This window comes from Pteronotus mesoamericanus, unplaced genomic scaffold (assembly GCF_021234165.1).
Source record: "Pteronotus mesoamericanus isolate MK-2021 breed Mesoamerican mustached bat unplaced genomic scaffold, CSHL_Meso_final scaffold_232, whole genome shotgun sequence".
Lineage (NCBI taxonomy): Eukaryota > Metazoa > Chordata > Mammalia > Chiroptera > Mormoopidae > Pteronotus > Pteronotus mesoamericanus.
Genome location: NW_026555311.1, coordinates 9,350,019 through 9,372,396, shown reverse-complemented (window position 1 = coordinate 9,372,396; position 22,378 = coordinate 9,350,019). Strand labels below are relative to the sequence as shown.

The following is a 22,378-nucleotide window of genomic DNA, read 5'->3' as shown; positions in this document are numbered from 1 at the left end:
ATGTTTATATAACTGTGGTAATTGTTTAGTCCCAACAATTCTATGAAAGTAAACAATGTAAAATGCAAACCTATATCACTCCCTGACTAAAACTTGAGGATGAAGTCTAAGTTTTTATGTATAATTGGCCACTGGATTCCTAAAACTCGACATATTTTGTTTCTCTTTCCTGCCCTCTAAAGAAAGTTCTGGCAGGCTGCTCTGGATCTTTTGAGATTTAGAATCAGGTTAATTAGACAAAGAAAGGACCAGAGAAGGAGAAAGAGTTAAAGAAAATAAGTAAACTTATAAAGAGAAGATGAAGTGGGCGGAGAGAAGCGATAGATGAGCACAGGGTGCCAAGAAAGCAGTGGAAAATGACAGATGCATAGGACAGTCTTGGGGTGTCAGAAAACAGTAAAAATAGAAAATAGGATTTGGAGGCAGAAATGAGGATTTTTATGTCTTTTGAAAAATACAAATAAAGGTCAGAACTGTTTAGTGGCTTTTTGTGACAGGATTCAGCTCATAAAAAATAAACTGGGCTTTGTGGGACCCTGAGTTCTATTCAGAGTACATGCGTAAAATGCACGCTCTCCACCCTTTTATTTTTATTTTTTAATTTGGCCACTGTGGATTCCCCTTAGCCTACCACACTCACTCTGGCTCAATGAGTTGCCTGCAGTTCACGGAGAACATCTTTATTTTTTTCCTCACACCTGAGTCTTTGCGTTTGTCAAACATTGCTCCGTCTACTAAGGACACTCACCCTTATCCCTGTTTTTTACACCCACCTAAGGCCTAGAGCTTCTTCAAATCAGTTTAAATATTTACCTGCTGGAAACCTCCCTTCCTACTGCTCCTAAAATCTCAGGTCTGACAGATGCATATCTGTGTAACACAGATATCCAACACAGATAACACAGAGAAGGCACACGCCTGCTCTATCAGTCTCTTTATGTCTGTCTCTCCCACCACCCTGAGTTCCAGGAGGCAGGATGGTGAACAGCAAGAGAATGAACAATGTCCCAGGTGAAACTTGGAGAAGGGTAACAAATGGCATCAGGGACTCAGAGTGGTTATAAAATTAAACCTTCTTCTAAGACACGTCTACGACAGTCTTCTCAGACATTGGTGGCCAGTGTCCTGAAGGACTCATTCGGATTGATTGCAAAGTCCACCCCCAGAGTTTCTAATGGACAGGTCTGGGGTGAGGGCTAAGAATTTGCATTTCTAACAAGCTCCCAAGTGGTGTGATGTGCTGGTATAGAGGGGACACTCGTACAAGCCCTACCCTGAATTGTTTTTGTTTTTGTTTTCCCATCTTCCTCCTTCCAGATTCTAAGCACCAATCAGTGGCAGGAAGTGATGTTAGACACTTTGACTCCTCTCTGTGCCCATCCTCTTATTCTAGACTTTCAGAAAGTAATAAAGCAGTTGCTCACCCCCTTCGTGGCCATTTTGTGGAGTGGTTAAGAATGCACAGGGTCCAAAGACAGAGCTGGATCCTAGTTTTACTTCTGCCATTTACAAACTGTGGCCTCAGCAAGTTACTAATTTCTGTGTGCGAAGTGCTCTACACAGTGCCCCAATAAAGATGAGTGTAATCAGAGTCATTTAGTAGTATCATTGTTGGTAGTCTCTTCAGATGAGATCTGCTTTCCTGATCTGCTTCCTTCAGTCTTCTCTTCATTATACACTCTCATTTAATGTAAATAACAGTCCATGAAACTGTGTAGTTTTGAAGACTCCCAGATGTTTCTATACAGGTTTCAGAACTGCTAGAAACCTCTCCACCCCAGTGCACCTCCTTCACCTCTGATAAGGCAGTAGAACTCCCCATTCCCTAGACCTAGGGTGAAGCAGACTGTCAGAGTAAACTAGACCTAGCTGAGCACCTTCGATGGGGAATGTAGGTGTCCCAAAGTAGAAAAGAAAATAGAGAAATGCCAAAGAAACACAGGGGTGGAGGTCATGGGAGGAGGTAAGTTATCTCTGAGGTAAAGGAATCATACTCACAGAGCAGAAAATCTATGTGAGTCAAGACGAAGTCAGAGTCAGGGAGATGACGGCCTGTGGGAAAGCTCCCAAGCTGTTATCTGGGATAGTAGAAAATAGTAGGAATGGCTACTCAATGTTATACTACCTCACAAATTCCAAGGATTTTCATCTTTACTTCTGCACACTGTATTTACTTCTGGCTCCCAGAGCCAGCCTTGCTGCTCACCAGCTCTCAGTCTTGGCTCCACATTAGAAATGCTTGGGGAGGTTTTAAAATTCCCCATGCCCAGACCAATTAAATCAGAATTTCTGAATAGGAAACTCAGATGGGAGGATCGTTAAGGTTTCCCAGGTGATTCCAACGTGTAGAATCACTGCTCTAACAAGCCATATGTTCTTCCCTCTCCCAGACTCTAAGGGTGATCAGCTGGTATACAAGCTTCCTGTGTGGGAAACAGCTGTGTGTGTGTGAGAGAGGGCAGTTCTTGGGCACTAAAGGGTGAAATTACACAGCCACCCAATAAGGAATAAAGACACAGTTTAGATTTAAAATAAAGCCTTCAATTTTATCAAGTCAGCTTTTCCTTCTCTTCCAGATTTTGTCTCTCTGCTTCTGTTTCATAAAATTGTAGAGCTGAAGCAATAACGCTTTTGGAATCAATGCTGGCCATCATTAGAGGGAGATGTCATGCCTTCTTGTAACAGTCTCCAGTAAATCCATGGAGCTGCAATAACATGTTTGCTCTGTTCATCTGTCTGCTAACTAAGCTGGTTGCCTGATCCATTAGTTCTTCTTTCCATTCTTCCAGACCTCCTGTTGAGACTCACTAAGTGATCATGTTCAAGGATGTAATCTTGGAAGGCTTCATGAGAGAAGCATTTGCCTGGCTGACATTTATCTATCACCAGATCAGTAAAAATGTAGTGTGGGTGTTATCCGCTGACAAGGATCTGGATAGAAGAAAAACGTTAAGAAGGAAGCTCATAGGGAGGAAAAAATACGGAGGTAGGAAACGGTAACATATGTTTGGAAGCTCATGCTATTTATTATACTGGAACTTGAATATGCACCTCAGCATTTCTCTTTGATTCCAGGTAAACAAATGGGACAGTTTCAAATGTCTCTTTATAAATGAATTAAGAGAGGCAACACAGTATAATGAAAGATGTCAGGGCTTGAAATGAGGTTCAACTTTCATCTCTTCTACTGTCTAGCCCCATCTATGTCCATGGAAAATAAGTTTCTAAACTTCATGAACCTGCACTTACCTGTAAAATAGGGATAATAATACCCACCTCACAGTGTTGTTTTAAAGATTACTGTTCTTATATGTCAGTATCTAGTATGGTGGGTGGAAATAATGGGCACTCAAATAATCTTGGCAATAATAGGAATAATCATTGCCATCATATTCATAACAGCAGTAGTTGTTGTTGTTGTTGGGCTGTAACAACAGAGAAATAGTTGTCTTATATCCCAAATCAAAAGCTCTCAATTTATTTTATTCAATTAATGTTTTATTTTGTGAAAGTTTGACATAAATGATATCTATATGTATGGAATTGAAACTTACAGTTATAAACAAAATTCATCTAAGAAAGTCCCTTTAATTTCTGGTTTTAAGATACTAGGATAATATGAGAAGGCCTAAGCAAATTTTTTTTAGTCCTTAAAGGTTAATCAAATGGTCTCTAACTTTTAAAGCAGTGAGAAAAAAAGAGATCAATTCTATAATCAATACCGTGTGCAGAAGTAAAGAAATTATTATAAAAGGTAAAAATTCTCAGTCCAGAGAAGCTTCTTTCCATATATGTGAAGAAATAATCTATTCTTGAAATAATGACCCACCACAACCTGGCAAAAAGATGTATGAAAACTTCATACCAGTTGTGAGTGTTTCAGGCAAATTGCTAACAGATGCATAAATTATTTTTCTAAATCAAAGAAAAGTATTAAATAGCTGTATGACCTTAGGAATTTTTCTTCATCTCTCTGAGCAGCATTTTCCTCATCAGTAAAGTTGAGATAATAATAATGATATTATTGTTATATGCGTAGGATTATTAGCTGGTGCTACACAAAAAGCACTTAATATAGTGCCTATCACTTTTTGTTGCCATCTATCATTTTTAACTCTGCTACTAGGATTGAAGTGATTTAGAAGAAGGATTTGAAGACATATCAGAAAATAATAATCTGCCTAATTTCTAATACCTGATGCAGTCAGAAGATTTGAGTGACATTTGAGTTATGTCAGAGTCTCTGCTCTCCTCACTTATTCTCAGTTTCTAAGTAGGAATTGCTAGACTTAGGGAGGTACTTAAGAGGAGTCCTGGGTTTTAGTCAAGCAATTTGGTTATATTAAGGAATGACACGTCTGGTTAACCTTCATGATTGTTTTTCTAAAACATTTTGATCAGAAAGCTGTATTACTAAGAGTTTTTAATGTCTAACAATGGGGCATCCTTTCTGATTAGTTTCAAACTAGCCTTGTCATATCTCTGAGCAGCATTTGGGGAGTGCGTGAGGTGTTAAGGGGACTAGCACACAGAAGAGCATAGTAGAATGGAGTTTGCCTGTTGGGGCATTCATCTTTAACCAATGATCCCAGTAGACTTTGCAAAGGGCATGGCAGGCCTTCCTATTGCATTAATTTATTCATTGGATATTTCTCAAGCACTTAGGAGTCACCAGCTGCTGTAACAAGCAACCCTGAAATTTTATTGGTTTGACACTATATGATTTGGTTCTCATACATAAAATCCCATCAGATATTCAAATCTGACCAGCAGCTTTCATTCAAGTGATGACAAAATCCCAGCTAGTTTCATTAGTGACTCTGCTGTGTTCTAGGATCTCTTCAGAATCCTCCACTGTATATTCTATCTGTAGCCAGGCAAGAGGCAAACAGAAAGAAACCTCAGAAAACTGAGTGCCTGATACGGAGCCACCTCAGCTTACAATAGATATACATCACTTCTGTCCTAGAGTAAATGGTCCCACTTAGATGTAACAGAAGCTGGGAAAAGTGGCTAGGTAGCCATTTCCCAGAAACAAGCATGCACTATGGAAGCAAGGACTGGTGTGATTCTGTGTTGCTCAGCTAACCATCCCTGCCATAAGAACCCAGGTGCTAAGGGTAGATTGAATTTTTTTTAAAAATGGGTATCCCTCTCATCATGGAGCTTGTAGTCTAATTCATTTTTACTCTAAAAAAGAGCTGTCTTCTACTGAGTCAGTGGGCTGAATTGCCTTTTATCAACTTTACTTTCATCTCTGTTTATATTGTAGAACTACATGTCCCACAATCCCTTTCCACTCCCAGGGGTAGTTTCTGCCAATGAGGCATTCACAAAGATCTGAAGAGAAGCCATTTTTCTCAGCAGCAGCTGCTTTCAGGCAGATGAGGTCATTGTTGGCAGCACTCCTTGGCTTTCAGTGCTTCTCCCAGGGATCACCTGCTGTAAGCGGGCAGCTGAGATCATCAGCTGAAGCTTCCAGTGACTCCAGCCATCCTCCTGAGAAGAACCCACTTCAGGACTCCTCGTAACTAGGGTCATTGATAGTGGCTCTTCTGCAATCCTGCACTTTTAAGTTTGATGGAAAATAATCTTCCAGACCTTCTCTCTTTCAGCAATTTCAATGTTCTGTATTAATTTTCTTCCTGCTCAAAATACTACAGTGATTCCTGTTTTCTGATAAAATCTGATATATACCAGGTCTTATAATAAATAATAAAGAATACAGTTGCCTTTAAACTTCTGCCTTTATTGTGCTTGTTTGTAATAAACTCAGTGAAAACATATTATAAAACATAATAAACCAATAAGTTCATATATTCTGACAAGCACTTTAAAGAAAATCTGTAGGGTGCTATGAGATTATCCAACAAGAGGACTTTTTTCAAGAGGGGTAAAATAAGAGTTGGGATGAGTAGACTACCATCACCATCGGGTTAGAAAGGGAAAAAGAAAATCAAGATTAACTCAATGCTACATTACTGGTAGAAAGAATTTGGCAGAATCCTTGGAAGTGTATGACTAAATGTTAATGCCTCTGAATGTTAATGATGCAATAACATCACAAGAGGGGTCACAGTTTATCAAGGTCACAATAAATATCTTCCAGAGACAGTGAACCCTACTTTATTTTCATATAATAGGACAAAATACTTCATATTAGCTATATCATTCAAGGATTTGGAACATCAGTAAAATGAAAAAAACATTTAGCTATAAATATAATTTGTAATGTAAGTAAATATTGGAATTTTAGGTACAGATCAAGTAAAGCTGAGTAGATAATTGCTCTGGGTAGTTCTAGTAAAGAAAAGATGGGACTGCCTGGGCTGGGCGGCTCAGTTGGTTGGAGCATCATCCCTGTACACCAAAAGTTTGCAAGTTCAATCCCCACTCAGGGCACATATCCAGGTTGAGGGTTCAGTCTCCAGTCAGGGCATGAGGGCATGTATTAGAGTCAACCAATTGATGTTTCTGTCCTAAATCAATGTGTGTCTCTCTCTCTCTCTCTCTCTCTCTCTCTCTTTCTCTCTCCCCCTTCTTTCTCCCTCTCCCTTCCTTCCTGTCTCTCTAAAACCAATAAACATATGCTTTGAGGATTAAAAAAAAAGAAAGAAAAGATGGTGCTTATATAGTTCCCACACATTAATTGCATTTGTCAATCAATGACTAAAATACTTACTCATTTAATGTTTTACAAACTAATCTAGATTAGGAAAGACCATCACCATTCATTAATGGGGTATGTATTGATTGTATGAAAATTTTAAGATAAAATTATCATGAGCCCCATTTTTCAGTATTATTGCTGAATGTTAACATAATTCACAATAAATAATTAATATTCTACTAGTAGCTTGGGGAAAAAATCGTGAATGGGCTACCACTGGATTCCATATTAACTACAACTGGAACATATAAAATGTTTATAGAATTCTGCTTGGCTCTTCACTCTATATGTCTTCAACCTTCAGCGATAGGTCTCTTAATTTACCTTTTCCCAACTTCTGAATATAATCAAGGAGATTTCTTGTACTCTCTGTCATCTGGCCAGTCTAGCTACTTGCCCTTTAGTGTTATTTCATAGAACGAGGGACCAGCCCTTTTCTTTATAAACAAGTTTCCAGAATATACTTACCTATTCAACAAATATTTATTGAACACCATGCATGTGTTGTACCCTGCAGATATAACTGAAGGGGACATGTATGATCCCTACCCTGGTAGAGATTGGGAGTGTAGGGGGGTAGAAGGGAGTAAGGGACGACTAATCCAAATTTGACAAATTTGAGTTTCCCAGAAAAAAAAATGCCTTTTAATCAAGACCTAATGGATGCTAAAAGAGTTATCCTGGTACAGAAAAGAGGTAAAAGTATCTGACAGAAGAAACAGCCATGAGAAATGTGGAAGTAAGAAAAACCATGGTAGTTGTCCTATTGGAGAAACTGGAGGAGTTCAGTGTGGCTAAATTTTAAATGATATAATATTTGAGGTCAGAAAATTAAAGAGTAGATTTTGCAGGACCTAGTAGGCCATGTTAGAGAGTTTGTACTTTAAGAGCAATTTGGAGCCTTTAAGGGGTATAAATTAGGAAAATAGTAGGAATATTTTTACATTTTGGAAATTTTACTTTGGCTGTCATGTGGAAAATGGAAAAGAAAAGGAGGAAAACAGGAGGAGGAGGAGCCATGTAGATGATTATTGCCATAATTCAACTAAGAAATTATGCTAGTTTAATATATAGCAGTGAGTCTTTCTCTGGATTTTCTGACTCTTATTGAGTTTCATTTAGAATTGGGTCCCTCATAGTCCTTTCTAAATGTTCAGGTCCTACTCCAAATTAGTCTCAATAGCTGGATTTCTACTGTCTGATACCAAATATACTTGAAAGTAATTCGTTGTCTGGCTGTCCCTCCACTGATTGCTTTAACCATGTGCTTCCAATCATGCCATGCTATGCTCACCACTGGAACCTAGATTTCTTACCTACTGCAGACCTTTCCCTAAATAACTCCTATTTTTTATGATACTGAGACCTTTTAATTTGCTGTCATTCCTCTGTAAAACTCTTTTGTCTCCAACTCCTTACCATGTTGCTTTATTCTCCCTGTGACCTAAACTCCAATTAAAACACTGGTGGTAGCATGAACTCTAAGATGCACTGACACAGATCTTAGAATTTTGAACCTGTCCTGACCTGCAGGCCACAGACTGAGGTCTGATGTGATAGAAATTTGCTAAACCTGCATTTAATAGCTATTTTGACCTGAATAGGCAAATTTATCTTTTAAATATCATGAGAGCAATTATAAGTTTACAGGTACATTGATTCATTCATTCAGTTGTCACTGAAGGTCAGCCCTGTGCTTAAAATTTTGCTAACCTCTGGAAAGGACAAAAATGGCAAACAGCACATAATTCTTTCATCTAAGAAGTTAGGCCGGCCGGGAAGCCAAGGAATATAAACACTGAACACTTACCTAATAATATAATTATCTCAAGATGATAGATACGATTTAATTGGAATGCTTACTGTGTGCCAGGCTCTGAGCCAAATGCATGACATGTCATATATTTTTTTAATTATTATAATTACCCTGCAAAGCTGGTATTATCATTTCAATTAACAAAAGAAAGGGGGTATAATAAGACTCAAGGGAGGTAGGTGAGTTGTCCAAAATTGTACAGATGGCAAGTAGTAAAAGTGGATTACACCCCAAGTCTGTTTACCACAGGGGATTTGCTCTTTACCTGTATGCTCTTGGTGCTTGCCTTCTAATGCTCATGAATCATTTTATATCCTAGTCTAAAACCCATAATGTTCCCTTAAAATATGTTCCCAAAAGGGATAGGGTGGGATGAACAAAGACAAGGATGGCTGAATGCTTTCAACCCTTATGGTAATTCTAATTAATTTATTGTGGTTAACTAAAACACTGTCTTAAGAGAAGTTATATTAGTTGAAATAACATGTAAAAGTATTCTGAGGCTGCACTTGAGCTCAATGGGAAAGGACGCCATCTTCAATTTGTGATGTCTGCCCATTGGAGCATCATAAAACATGCTAATAATCTAATATGCCCTGGGCCAGCCTGCATTTAATAGCTTGCCTCACTGGGGGTGATGCTTCTCCCACTGAGAATTCATGTTTTAGGTGTAGTGGGAAGTGAGAAGTGACTAGAGGTCCTAGAGAGGTAGAATGTACATTCAGACAGTCTGAGGCAATGACAAATAAGGGGCTAAGAGTTAAGTGGGAGAGGATTAAGTTGAAAAATAGGAGGTAGATTTATTATAATGAAGATCTGATACAAGGTATGAAGAATTATGGTAAGTGCCCACAATTATCCAACACACTTTTTCTTTGCCTATACATTTGGATTATATATTTTTCTGGACAGGTATAAAATTTGGGCAGCATGCTAGCTCATGATAATGTCAATTATAAAGTGACTGAATATTTTCAATATTAGGGTTGCATATGTCACTAATTCCTCCAAAATAGATAGTTGCCAATTCTGTATGTGAGATAAAATGAGGGTGTTAAAAATTATCTATAGCATGTGATAGCGTCATTTCTAGGTTTTAAAATCTAATAAAGCAAATACTAGACCACTAAGGGCTCCTCCCTGATGTTTGCCTTCCTCTCATCTCTCCTACTCATGTACCTGTAAGGGTGGTAAAATTCAGGAATTGACACTAGAGAAAGATGTATACTAAAATGAGGGAAAAGGTTATTGGTGCTATTTTCTATAAGTGGAGATTTATGTAAATAAGATTCAAATATCTCCCAAGTTTTGTTATAAATTCAAGGGCACAAGTATCCCAAACAAATGACAAAATATTCGAGTGTTCTCAGTAGATCTATCCTTGTAGTAAAGATGGCTAGCATAGCTTCACAACGATTAAACAGCATTATTTAACTTAATTTATCCTGATGCAAGCAAATTTCTGATTTTAGGCCCTTCACAAATAAGGCCCTTCTAACCAAAAGGATTCCTCAACTGAACCACTGTTTCAGGTTTTCCCATCACTCAATAGTGATATTTTTCATTGAAAATTTATCATCTAGCATTCTAGATTTTGAATAAGTCCATAGCATGCACTTGAAATATAGTATGTTAGAAATCTAAACCCATAAATTCCTCCCACTTTCCCACCTGCTCATTTGTTTCCTATCAACTTAAATAGCTTCTCTATCCTCTCATATCACCTCAACCAAATGCTGGGAACTTATCTGAGAATTCTTGCTCTCTTTGACCTTTGCATTAAGCTGGTCATTGTGGCCTGTCAATTCTCCCATGTAACATTTTTCAACACCATTGCTACTATCTTAGTTCTTCATCAGTTCTCCCCAAACACTATAAAGCCCTCTCTACCACTTATTACTCTTTTGAATCAATTATTGCCTTCAACAGAACTTTTAAATTTCTGACTCACATGACCAAAATAGCTAAACCCAATAAGGGAATGTAATGGCTAAAGTAACAAAGGATGGTAGGAGTAGTTCTGATCTCCATTGCAACTGAGTCTATAGACTCAAGGTTATTCTTAGGTTTCTCCCTCCCTCTGCTCTGGTTTTGTCAATATATTGAACCCATTCTCACCTACTGCAGGCAGACTTTCTCCACACGGTGGGTATGGCAAATACAGAGACACACTGGCCAAACCCCTCTTCTGGAAAGGACCTGCAGCCAGCACCAGATAATACAGCGAGACCATAGCCCCCAGCTGTCCAATGCCTTATCTGCAGAGTACCACCTCACTTGAGGTCTCATGGTAGCATGTACCTGGTGACTGATTGAAGCTAACCAGCCACTTGAGATCCATGCAGAACACCAATGGGCTTTATTCACTCCAGAGCTCCCTGACAAGTTGTTGAGGCTTTGACAAACTTGCAGTGCAATCCACTATGTATATTTTCCCTTTCTTTTACAGGGGTTGATCCCCAATAAAAACCTGCGCCCCAAGCTCAATCTCTGCTTCCAGAGAACCCAGCATAAACTGTGGGTGGCATGGCCTAAATGCTAGGACTTCAGAGCACCGTAGCTCCATGATGCCAGAACCTTCCCCTCTGGCTCTGATTAGAACAATCCTAAGGATAGCTTCTGATTGGCCCTACTTGGTACACATATCATTCCCTGGAGTAGTTATTAGAACCACGGAGTCAGGGGCTATGTCTAACCCCCACCAAGACCACGTGGAACGAGGGAGAAAGAGATATGTAAAGGAAGAAAGAAGATGTTTTTGCAATCTTCCATGCATCCAACTGAGAGCTCTTTCTAAAACCTAGATCTAAATCTGTTTTGTTTTTTTTTGTTTTTTTTTGTTAAACATAAGCTTTTCCCATTGCTTATAGCAGAATGTTGGTGAAAAAAACATTCATCCTAACACAAAACACTCTAAAGGACACAGATTCAGCAAAATATTTTTGGTGGGACATATTATTTAGGAATGCCTTCTGACTCAAATAAGGGTTGCATTTACATGAAAAGATACCCGGAGGAATGCAGCTGCTGCCTTTGGTTCAGCTGCTCGAATGTGTCAAGACCACAGCCAACATCCTGGCAGTTCTCATGGCTACAAGTTTTCCAAGGATTTAGCCATCATGACCTCATTTAAAACAGGACAAAGTGAGGAGGAAGAAGACACATCAAAACTTCCCCCAAACCACCCCCCTCGACATACATACAGACACACACATGCTCATAAACCCACCAAGTTTCTACTAACAGTTTATGGGCCAGAAATGAATCACATGAAAGCCCCTAACTGCAGGGGAGCTGACTGAAAATAAGGCTCCACAGGAGTCATCAAGGGAGAACGGTTGGAATTTAAACTAGATAAGAAGCAAAGTGAGAACATGAGAGGGTTAAGAATCGCCAATGGAAAGGTTGAAGAATTGTAGGTTCCAGTGACACAAAGGAATGTTTGGAGTCAGAGTACCAGATGGAGGAAATGAGGATGATAGCAAGTGGTGAGCTCAGCAGATAGCTTGAAAATGGAGATTGTGGAAGCACTTGAAGTTCTTTGTAATCACAAGGCATAAGGTAGGGGCATAGGAGTCAGGGGCTAAGTGGAAGAATGACTAGAGAGCAAGATCAGTAGAGGAGAAGGGGGTAGCCTATCAAGTGCCTGCCACAGATCAGACACCGAATAAATAAATTATAAACTGACTGACTTGACAGTCAATACTATCTGCAATCTTGATGTCTTTCCTGAGATGGAGATCCTCTTTTCAAAAAGCTTTCTCCTCTCTGATGTCTTGTAGGTGCCTAATGTTACCATGCTCAAACTCCAAATCATAATCCCTCTATTTTGAGCTCCCTTCTGCTCTCGTGTGCTCTCTGGTTAGCTAAGTGTACCTGGTTATGTCAGCCAGAAACGTGGTGGTCCTTGACGCCTTCTCTTTCTTGCTGTCTACATATTTCCAGCCACAAGCAATAATTGCTAACTTAGAATTCTTATTGTTTCTTCTCTTCCTCCTTATGTCCTGGTTAAACATACATCATTTCTTATGAGGACTTTTGAAATAACCTCCTTATATGGAAATAAAAATTTCAAACTTTTTTTTAATTAGAAGTTTCTTTAAAATGTCAAAAGTAACATGTGTACCCCAATCTGTGAATCTAGGGAAAGATGTAGAAAGTACCAGCTCTTCCTCCCATCAATGCAATGTGAATAAATTGTTATCCATCCTTCACATGTTGACAACATACATAATTAGCCATTTATAGGATTATTTTTACTGATACTTCTTTTCATAAAATGGGATAGATCCATATGCCCTATATGCTAATTTACAAGATCCTAAAGCTAACATCTAACACACTGATATGTCCTAGTAACTTATGGGTTATATTTTCATTATCTTGTTACTTTTGTTTACCATAGTAATCACTCGTTTAATCACATACTTACTTGCCCATTAGATTCTTAGTCATGGCCACTATCCTCACAGTGCAATCTTGTTCACTGTTATGTTTCTACTACCTAGAGCAGGGTCTAGTGTCAAATAGAAGTTTTTTGAATGAGTACATGGATAGTTAATAGCAATAGCAAATAACATGCCACTAAAATGAGAGCTAAAATTTGAGAATATACAATGGGCCAGTGTTATGAGGACAGACCACATGCCTATGTGTATTGTCTCTTTTGCTACTTAATCCCTAGGAAGAAGGTAGTCTTATTACAACTCCATTTTATAGATGAGAGAATTGAAGCTTTGAGACATTGTTACTTGCTCAGAAGTTGTGACCTACTAGATGAAGGATCTAGATCCAAGGTCTATCTAATTCCATTCTCTTAATGACCATGGAACTAACAAGTGAATTACCTTTATAAAAGTTTGAACATATTTCAAAATTTTCCCAATTTTTTTTTCAAAATAACAAGTGTACTTTGTTACTAACTTGCATTCTATGTCAGCATATTTTTTCTAGTCTTCACTTTTTATTTTTACTGAGGTATAATTGGCATATAGCATTAGTTTACAACATAATGATTTACTATTTGTATATGCCGTGAAATGATCACGAGTCTTGTTAACAGTCATCAACATGACTAGTTACAGCTCTTTTCCTGGTGTTGAGAACTTTTAAGATTTACTCTCGACTTTTAAATATTCAATACAGTATTATTAACTATAGTCACCATGCTGTACATTACATGTCCATGACTTATTTTATAACTGAAAGTTTGTACTTTTTGATCCCATTCTTCGGTTTCACCCAGCCCCCATTGCCTGCCTTCAGCAACCCCTGATATCAATCTGTGAGCCTTGGGTTTTGTGGGGGTAGGGAAATTTTGCTTTTTTTTTTTTTTAGATTTCACATAGAAGTGGGATCATGCATTATTTGTCTGTCTTGACTTGTCATAATTCCCTCAAGGTCCCTCCATATTATTGCAAATAGCAGGATTTTCAACTTTTTATGGATGAATAACATTTTGTTGTCAATACGCATGCACATCACACTTCATTCATTAATCAAAGGAACTTAGGTTGTTTTCGTGTCTTGGGTATTGTAAGTAATGTTACAATGAATATGGAGGTGCAGATATCTTTTTGAATTAGTCTTTTCATTTTCTTGAGATAAATACTCAGAAGAGGAATTGCCGAAACATATGGCAGTTCTACTTTTAATTTTTTGAGAAACCTCTCTACTGTTTTCACAGTGGCTACATGAGTTTACAGACCTACCAACAGTGCACAAAGGTTCCCTTTTTTCCACATCCTCATCAACACTTGTTATTTTCTGTCTTTTTGATAATAGTCACTCTGTGAGATGATATCTCATTGTGGTTTTGATTTGCATTTCCCTGATGACTAGTGATTTGGAGCACATTTTTCATTTACCTGTTCACCTTCTGTACATCTTCTGTGGGAAAAAAAAAAATGTCTATTCAGATCCTCTGCCCATTTTTAATCAGTTTTTTGTTATTGAATTGTATGCATTCTTTATATATTTTGGAGATTAACCCCTTATCAGATATGTGATTTGCAAATATTTTCTACCATTTGATAAGTTGCCTTTTCATTTTGTTGAGGATTTCCTTTGCTATAAAGCAGCCTTTTAGTGTGAAGTCCCACATTTTTATTACTATTAGAGCTTCTTAGAGGGCATTTTCTTATTGAGCAAGAGGTAGACTTACAGAAAACAGCTCAGCACTTCTCCTTCCTGCAGCTTCTCTGCTCTCTGCTGTGGCCTGTGGAGAGTAGTCTTTACTATAAACTCTTCATCATTATCAGAATCATTATTTATCTATGAATATGTTTTTTGAGACAGGGCTTTAAGTAACTAGACAATTTTTGTCTGGCCAACAGATCAAGTAATTAATGCTGATATATTCACTGCAAAAAACCCCACTTTTGAGAATAAGTTTATTCTATTAAGTATATTGAGCTCTAGACCTAAGGCAGCTATGACAATGTAGGCAAGTAAAATCCCCAATTTCCTATTATCTTCCTGTATGAACTATCATGAAGAATTTTTTGGTTTCTATGGCACATTTGAGTGACAGGTAGAGAGTCTTAGATTCCTGTCATTATTCCTTATATATAATAAATGATCCCTAAACTGCTTTAAGCATAGTCGTGTTATGTTGGCTAGTCTCTCTCTCTCTCTCTCTCTCTCTCAAATTATTATAGAAAAAAAAAAGATGGGAAATGAGGCACTTAGGCAGGAATGAAGAGTTTTGAAAAAGAATGAAGTAGAAACTGTATTCTTTTACTATGCGGTATGGCATGTGAGTCCCCTGTACAAAAAAGAGTTAACACAGAAGACCTTACTTCCAGCCTTTGAAGGCCTGGATAACAAAAGTTGACGCCTAGTTAGTGTCTGGGAACTTGGGTTTTGAGATGGAGGGTTCCCATTTTTTCTATAATGGTTAAAAATGGTTCATTCTTCTTCAACTGTAGGAAATAAAACATGGTTTATCCTGAATACCTGCTTTTCTTCTGGGGGTCTGGAATTTGGGGGTCAGGAAAAGAGGGCCTTCATGATCAGCCTCCAAAAATCCTATAATTTGAGTTTTTAAACAAGCTTCCTTGGTTGGGAATAGCCAGCAATGCATTGTCACAATTTGTTAATTAAGGGCACCATGCTAGACACTAGGAGAGTTCTCTGAAGCTTGCACCTGATTTTCCCCAGACTTAACCTCATGTGCCTTTTCCTTTGGCTGATTCACTTTGTGCCTTTTGCTATAATAAGTTGCAGCTGTGAATGTGAGTCTGTGCTGGGTCTTGTGAGCCCTCCGTAAATCACCAAACCCAGAAGTGATCTTGGAGTTCCTCAACGCAGCACCCATTGACTTTTATTAAAAATCTTTAGCACACATCTATTGAGTTTTCACTATGTGCACAAGTATTTTTTAAACATTGGTATTATAATAACAAAAAGGGTACGTCCCTGTTAAGAAACCCATGGTTCATTGGTATGTTTCTTTCTCAAGACTGATTTTATCTTCCAGGGGACGTTTGCCAGTGTCTGGGGATAATTTTGATTTGTCACCACTGGGAAAGTGCTACTGACATCAAGTGGATAGAAGTCAAAAACGTTGCTGAACATCCTACAGTTTAAACAGAACAGCCCCTTGCCCCCCTACACACGATAGAGAATTGTGCAGTCCAAAACAGCAATAGTGCCAAGGCTGAGACACTGTAATCTAGCAGTAGAAACAGACACATAAACACAAAATTTTAATACAATGTAAAAACTGTTCATGGACTTTCTCGCTTCCAGGGACCTTGTCCCCTGTCTTACTTTAACCAGTCACTCACAAAACGGAAAATCATCAGATTTTCATTTTCTCTCACCCCCCACTACTACCTCATATTTCCCCAATAAGGTTAAGTTCCATAGTCAATTACTGTAACTATTCCCTTTTATAACCTCCTATACCCCCATATCTAGTTCCCTTTGAAGGCCTGACTTGGCCAATCACAATGTAAGTAAATCCAAGTCAATGCCTACTCCAGACCCACAATGCAGCGGACCTTGACTAGTTTCACTTTCAATTCATGATGACTAACCATCAAATGTGCCCTGAATGCTGCCTTAACATCGTGTCTCTGCCGTCGTTCCATGTTTATGGCTCTCTGGCTTGCCTTTGTGATACAATATCTCCTGCAGTTTTGTCAATTGATTGTACTCTTTCCCCACCTTCATTCCTTGCCCTGACCCCAAGTGCATGTTGGGAGTCCTGGCGAAACACAGTGCATTGAAATTGGGGGGGGGGGGGGGGGGGGGGGGGCGTCACAGCCTGGCAATACATTTTTAGCAAACACATTATCCTCCTGGAAATGTAACCCACCCCCAGACAGGCCCAGACCTATTAATATGGCTATATACTCTTCTTCAGCCCCACATTACCACGTACAATAGAAAAGATATGTGCCTATTTAATAATAATGTAAATGTTACTACGAATAAAGATAAGAGCTACACTGCAGCCAAATTACATATTTTTTACCAGATGGAAAATTTTTAATTTTGTCCTATGTTTAAGTGTTTATTTTTCAGGGAGGGATTTGGGGCTGATATGTGTCCAAATCATTTTGTCTTCTTTTTTTTTAATCTATTAATACCCACATTTTGAGTATTTTAGACATCATTGGTATCCCTAGTAAAGAAGAAAAAAAATAAACAGAAAAGGAATTCAAATTCAAATTTATCCATTGAGTTGTTTGTCTTTATAACTTTGATAGTTTAGAAAAATTAAGATAGGGATAAAAAAACATCAGATGAGGCAGGATGCTGAAATCAGTGATTAGAAATGAAATATGACACCTGACCTATGAAATTCCTTTGTAGTATTCTCTGTATGGTAAGTCAGTTTCTCTGTCAAAGGGGAACACATATTCTCAGCATAGAGCACTTCGCATGTGTGACAGAGTGGGAGAGGATGGGATGGAGATGAGCCAGAAGAGTGAGTTACACACATGTTTCAGTTGAAGATGGTCCTGACAAGCTGTAAATTATGAAACAGTCATTTATAAGAGAGTCCATAATTGCTACAGGAATTTCTATTTTAATCATCAGGAGACAGATTTAATAAAATAAATTTTTTTAAATATCAGTGCCAGCTTATGTAAGATTCTCCCTCCCATCTCAAATCAATTATCAGTTATTCTCTGTTGATGATGACTGAGAAATGATAGCAACTCAATTAGCTATTTTTTTCATTGAAGATAATCACATTGCTTTGACTCAAACACAACTAGGAGGTGTGTGTGGCTGCACTGTAGGTTTTAAAGAATCCCAAACCAACCCCTGTGGTTCAAATAAAATGACAACATAGCATACCATTTTGCTCCTATTTGAGAAGATTAAATCCAGTTTTAATACAAAATATATTTTTTACTCTATAGTTACTATATTAGACTGAAAACTTACGTCAAAGAAAGTTAGAACTAACACGCAAAATAGAGACAGAGTCAGAGAAGGCAAGCTGAGAGCTCTGGCAGAGGGTGGGTGGGACGTGGCGGGATCAAGTAAAAAGGACAAAAAAAGAGTAAAGAACTCATGGGCAAGGACAACAGTGTGGCGATGGCGAGGGGAAGACTGAGTGGAGATAGAAGAGGGTACAGGATGGGTAAATTGTAGTGGGAAAAGTACAATAAAAAACCAATTTAACCAAAGGGTTAGTTGTATTTATATGAAGTGTGGGCTTGTTGAATCAGCAACATAAATGACCAAATATCATCCAGATGGAAAGACTAATCATAAATTTTAAAACACAAATCAGTCGTTATACATGTTACTTTTCTCTTCTTCCTAATTCAATGAACTGTTTTTGTGTCTGTATTTACTGTGACTTAAAATTTAATTTATAAAATAAAATTATATTATTTTGGTTATTGAATAATGCCTTAGAGACCAAAACAGATCACTACGAGTTATAACAATATGAGATACTTATTTTTTTCAGATATCCACAGAACAAAAGTAAAAAAAAAAACAACAGCTAAGTATAGGCTTTTCTTTTCCTGTTTGCTAGCCATTCCAACTGAATTGCCTAGGTTAGCTATCAGCTTTTCAATAATTTTACTGGCCCTTGTTTTTCCAAGTTCTAATTTTGAATTTTGTATGATGTATGTATAGAAAAAATCCAGCCATTGATACTATAATGGGAATGGTTTCCACAACATCCATGTAACCTGGCAGCCAAAGAGAGTGGACTGGAATGCACATGCATGAACAATGATGACTTCACTGTACTAGTAAGTGGGGCAGTAGGTGTTGTTGAATGAACATGGGTACTGTGTGGCTGTTGCATTCAAAATGACTGAGTAGAGCAACAAATCTGCAACAAATTTTGCATTAAGCTTGAACATTCCTCCTCAGAAACTCTTGGAACTATTCAGATGATTCAGAAAGCTACAGCTATGGACAACTGGTGATTGGCAGCTTCATCACGACAACATGCCTGCTCATACATCATATCTCACGCAGAGTTTTTTTGGTGAAACATCAAATCACCCAGGTGACTCAGCCCCCTACAGCCCAGACTTGGTGCCCTGTGACTTCTGTCTTTTCCCAAAACTAAAATCACCTTTGAAAGGGAAGAGATTTCAGACCATCGATGAGATTCAGGAAAATACAATGGGGCAGTTGATGGTGACTGGGAGAACTGTGTGAAGTCCCAAGGTGCCCACTTTGAAGGGGACTGAGGTGTCATTATCCTGTGTACAATGTTTCTTGTATCTTTTATCTTCTTCAGTAAATGTCTCTATTTTTCATAGTACATGACCATTTTTACCTTCTGGGCAGACCTTGTACTTCTTTCTCATGCAGTTTAATTGTTTTTACCTATTCTGAAGAATAATACCATCATAGTAAGCACTGTGAGGAAATGTCAAGTTCATGTAGACAAATGTCTTTTCCACACTGAGTTTACATTCTAATAGGAATAAGTCATGGCTGTTTAAATAACTAGAAAGCAAGATAGAAATCGATATTTGGGGAAGACTTGGGCACATAAAGGGGCATCAAAATTCAGAAAATTGATATATGAATCCTAGATAGGGAGATTAAAATAGACATATAGAAACATAGAGAAAGAGCTGAACCTTAAAGGATAGGCAGGGTTTATACATGTTGGGATAGGAAAATGGCCAGACATAACTGAATAAATGACCAAATTTAGTAACTTACAGCAATTTATGTATTTTTTTCTCTCCTCAAGTTTTGGCAATCTCATACTTATTTAGAAAAGCACAACATGGCTTATTCATTATTAGTGTGATATCCAGCAATGCCTTTATGGTGATGGTAGATATAGGAACATACTATGAAGAGCTGCTATTCACAGCAGCTCTGACATAGATGCACATCTCCATCTTCTCTGACCAATTCCATGAGGTCAAATTGATGTGCCAGTAAACGGCCTGCACAACATGACCTCTTCTCTAAAGAAACAATGTACCTTGTATTCTATTCACAACAGGAATTGCAACCTGAAAATTTATCCTTGTTTTGTCATAGAAATAAATGTCTTTTAACTTTCTCTTAGGCTTCTGAGTAGCATGTGATTGTTGCCAGAGGCTGTAAGAAAGATAAAGAGGGTATGAATGATAAATAGGAAATAATGCACAAAAGTTAGGTTTTTATTAAAACAGTTCTATAATTTATAAAATAACTTTAAGGTGGCTCATACTCTGTCAATTTGATTACCTAAAGCTCTGTAAAATAGCCCTATAAATTTTAGAACCAGATTTTGAGTCCATTTCTTCACCAGGATGATGGCAGTTTTATAGATAAGAATATTTCTGTAATTCTTTCTAATCATAATATAAAACACAGAAACCCTAAAGAAAAAGATGGACACATTTGACTACATAAAACCACAATACTTTTATGAGAAAAGATATTATAAACAAAAGTAAAAGACACTACAAGCTGAAGGAAAATATTTTAACATGTATGATAGAGGGCAAATATCACTTTATATAAAACACTCTTACAAATTGTTCTTCAAATAATAACAACCACTAAGCATATGAAACTGTCCCCATTACTAATGTTCAATTCCAATTTAAACAAGAAAAATTAATTTAACTTATAAGACAGCGAAGATTTAAAAGAATAATAATATCCAGTGTTGATGAATATAAGGAAAAATTAGCATAATCGTGCACTTTTGTGGAACTATAAATTATCCCAACATTTCAGCAAGCTATTTAGTAGTATTTCTCAAAATAAAAGTGCATAATTCCTTTGACCCAGTACTGCTACTTCTAAGATTTTATCCTATATTAAAACAGAAATGTGACCATTCAAATATAATCATCTTAACAGTATTTGCCATTGCAAAAAGTTAGAAACAACTTAAAAATTTCTCAACAGAAATTGATTAAATAAATGACCATAATTTATTACAATAAGTATGTATTCATTTTGTAATTTCAAGAAAAACTTCAAGTATGGAAGGGTAGGAGAGGGAAGAGAAAAAATGTTTAAAATGTTATATTTGCAAATTAACTTTACCATAAATTACAAAACTTTGTGATGTGAAAGGTGAAAGAATTGCTCATCACCAACCCCACTCCCACAAGTTGCCGTCATTAACAATTTTGTGCATATCCTGTCAGAAATGTACTTGTGTATATTTTGAGATCATGGCCAACCTTGATCTTACTCAACCGAGATAGAGTTAGATATTAGTTTTAAATCTCATAGAAAGATACCAAAATAAACAGCACCCAAATAATTACTCATCTCAAGTCTATATCATTCAAAAGAACTCAAATCACAGCAGAGGCAGCGGTGTTGTGGGGCGGGGCCTCCTACAGAGAAGCATTGGCTTTCCGCTGGCGCACTTCCCTGTGGCATCGTGAGTGCAACAGGCAACACAGGCGGTGCAGCTTCCTGCGCCTTAACATTCGTCCATAGTTCCTGTTTTGACCTCATCTCCTGCTAACGATGTGCTTCCCTATTTTAGACCAATAACATTTTATCGTTTCTATCACTTCTTCCTGCAGTAGCTATTTTATTTCCAGCAGCCCTGCCTTCCTCTCCCCTCTTTATAATCCAAAAGTTTATTTAAATTGTTTTAATTCAACAAACATTTAAGAATGATGAGAATAATTGCTGTAATGAGTGTTTAGATTTTTGACTGACCCACAATTCCCATTTAAATCATCTAGTAACTGGAATTAGGCTCAATTTATTATTTTTCTTTTGAGTTGATCTGTCTTCCTTCACTGCCTGTGAGACTGTCCTCACTTCCCTCCTCTTCCCCTTTGTCCACAGCTTCCTCCTCCATTCTGTCTCCTTCCCTCTCCACTCCCCCACCGGTCCTGCCCCTCCTACCATCTCCACCAACCCTACTTCCTCTTCCCAGATTCATTCAGCTACCATCTGTGTTAAAACAGAACCTGAGTACTGCACTGGGAACTAAAACACAATGTATTCCAAGGTATTAACAAGAAAAGATCATGAGCACAATTGTTCATCATTATCTTTCTGGCTGCAGTCTAGCCTAGAGCAAGAAGGGAACACTGTGACTGGAGGGCAAAATCTTTCACTTGCAGAATTTAGGCTTGTATATGGTGCCTTCTTTATAAAGGAACCTCTTTGCTTTGATCATTATCTCATTTTAATTTTTTTGAACATCCTGTTGCTTTCAGTTATACCATAACGATCTTATTATCAATAACTCCTTGTCCCTATGCACTTTACTCTCTTCAGTCATTCAGTCATTTGCCTCTGTCCAGTTGTTACCCTTGCCTCATTTCTGTTTTCAAACATTCCTTTGGCACTGCAATACCATCGTGCACAATAAAGATACAGACTCTTTAGAGGGGAGGGGGTTGCAGGACTGGGTGAAAAAAGGTGAAGGGAAAAAAAAAACAAAACTGATAGCTATACACGACAGTACT

General features: G+C 37.8%; 1 long non-coding RNA gene across 1 annotated transcript in view; it reads left to right on the top strand.

The window, feature by feature from the left end:
* LOC129085314 (uncharacterized) overlaps positions 1-19,125 on the top strand; it is a 69,598-nt gene extending 50,473 nt beyond the window's left edge. Inside the window, exons 4-5 of the long non-coding RNA XR_008530687.1 lie at positions 18,600-18,718; positions 18,843-19,125. This is a non-coding gene — a long non-coding RNA (uncharacterized LOC129085314). The remainder of the gene's footprint in view (positions 1-18,599; positions 18,719-18,842) is intronic.
* The last annotated feature ends 3,253 nt before the right edge of the window (positions 19,126-22,378 follow it).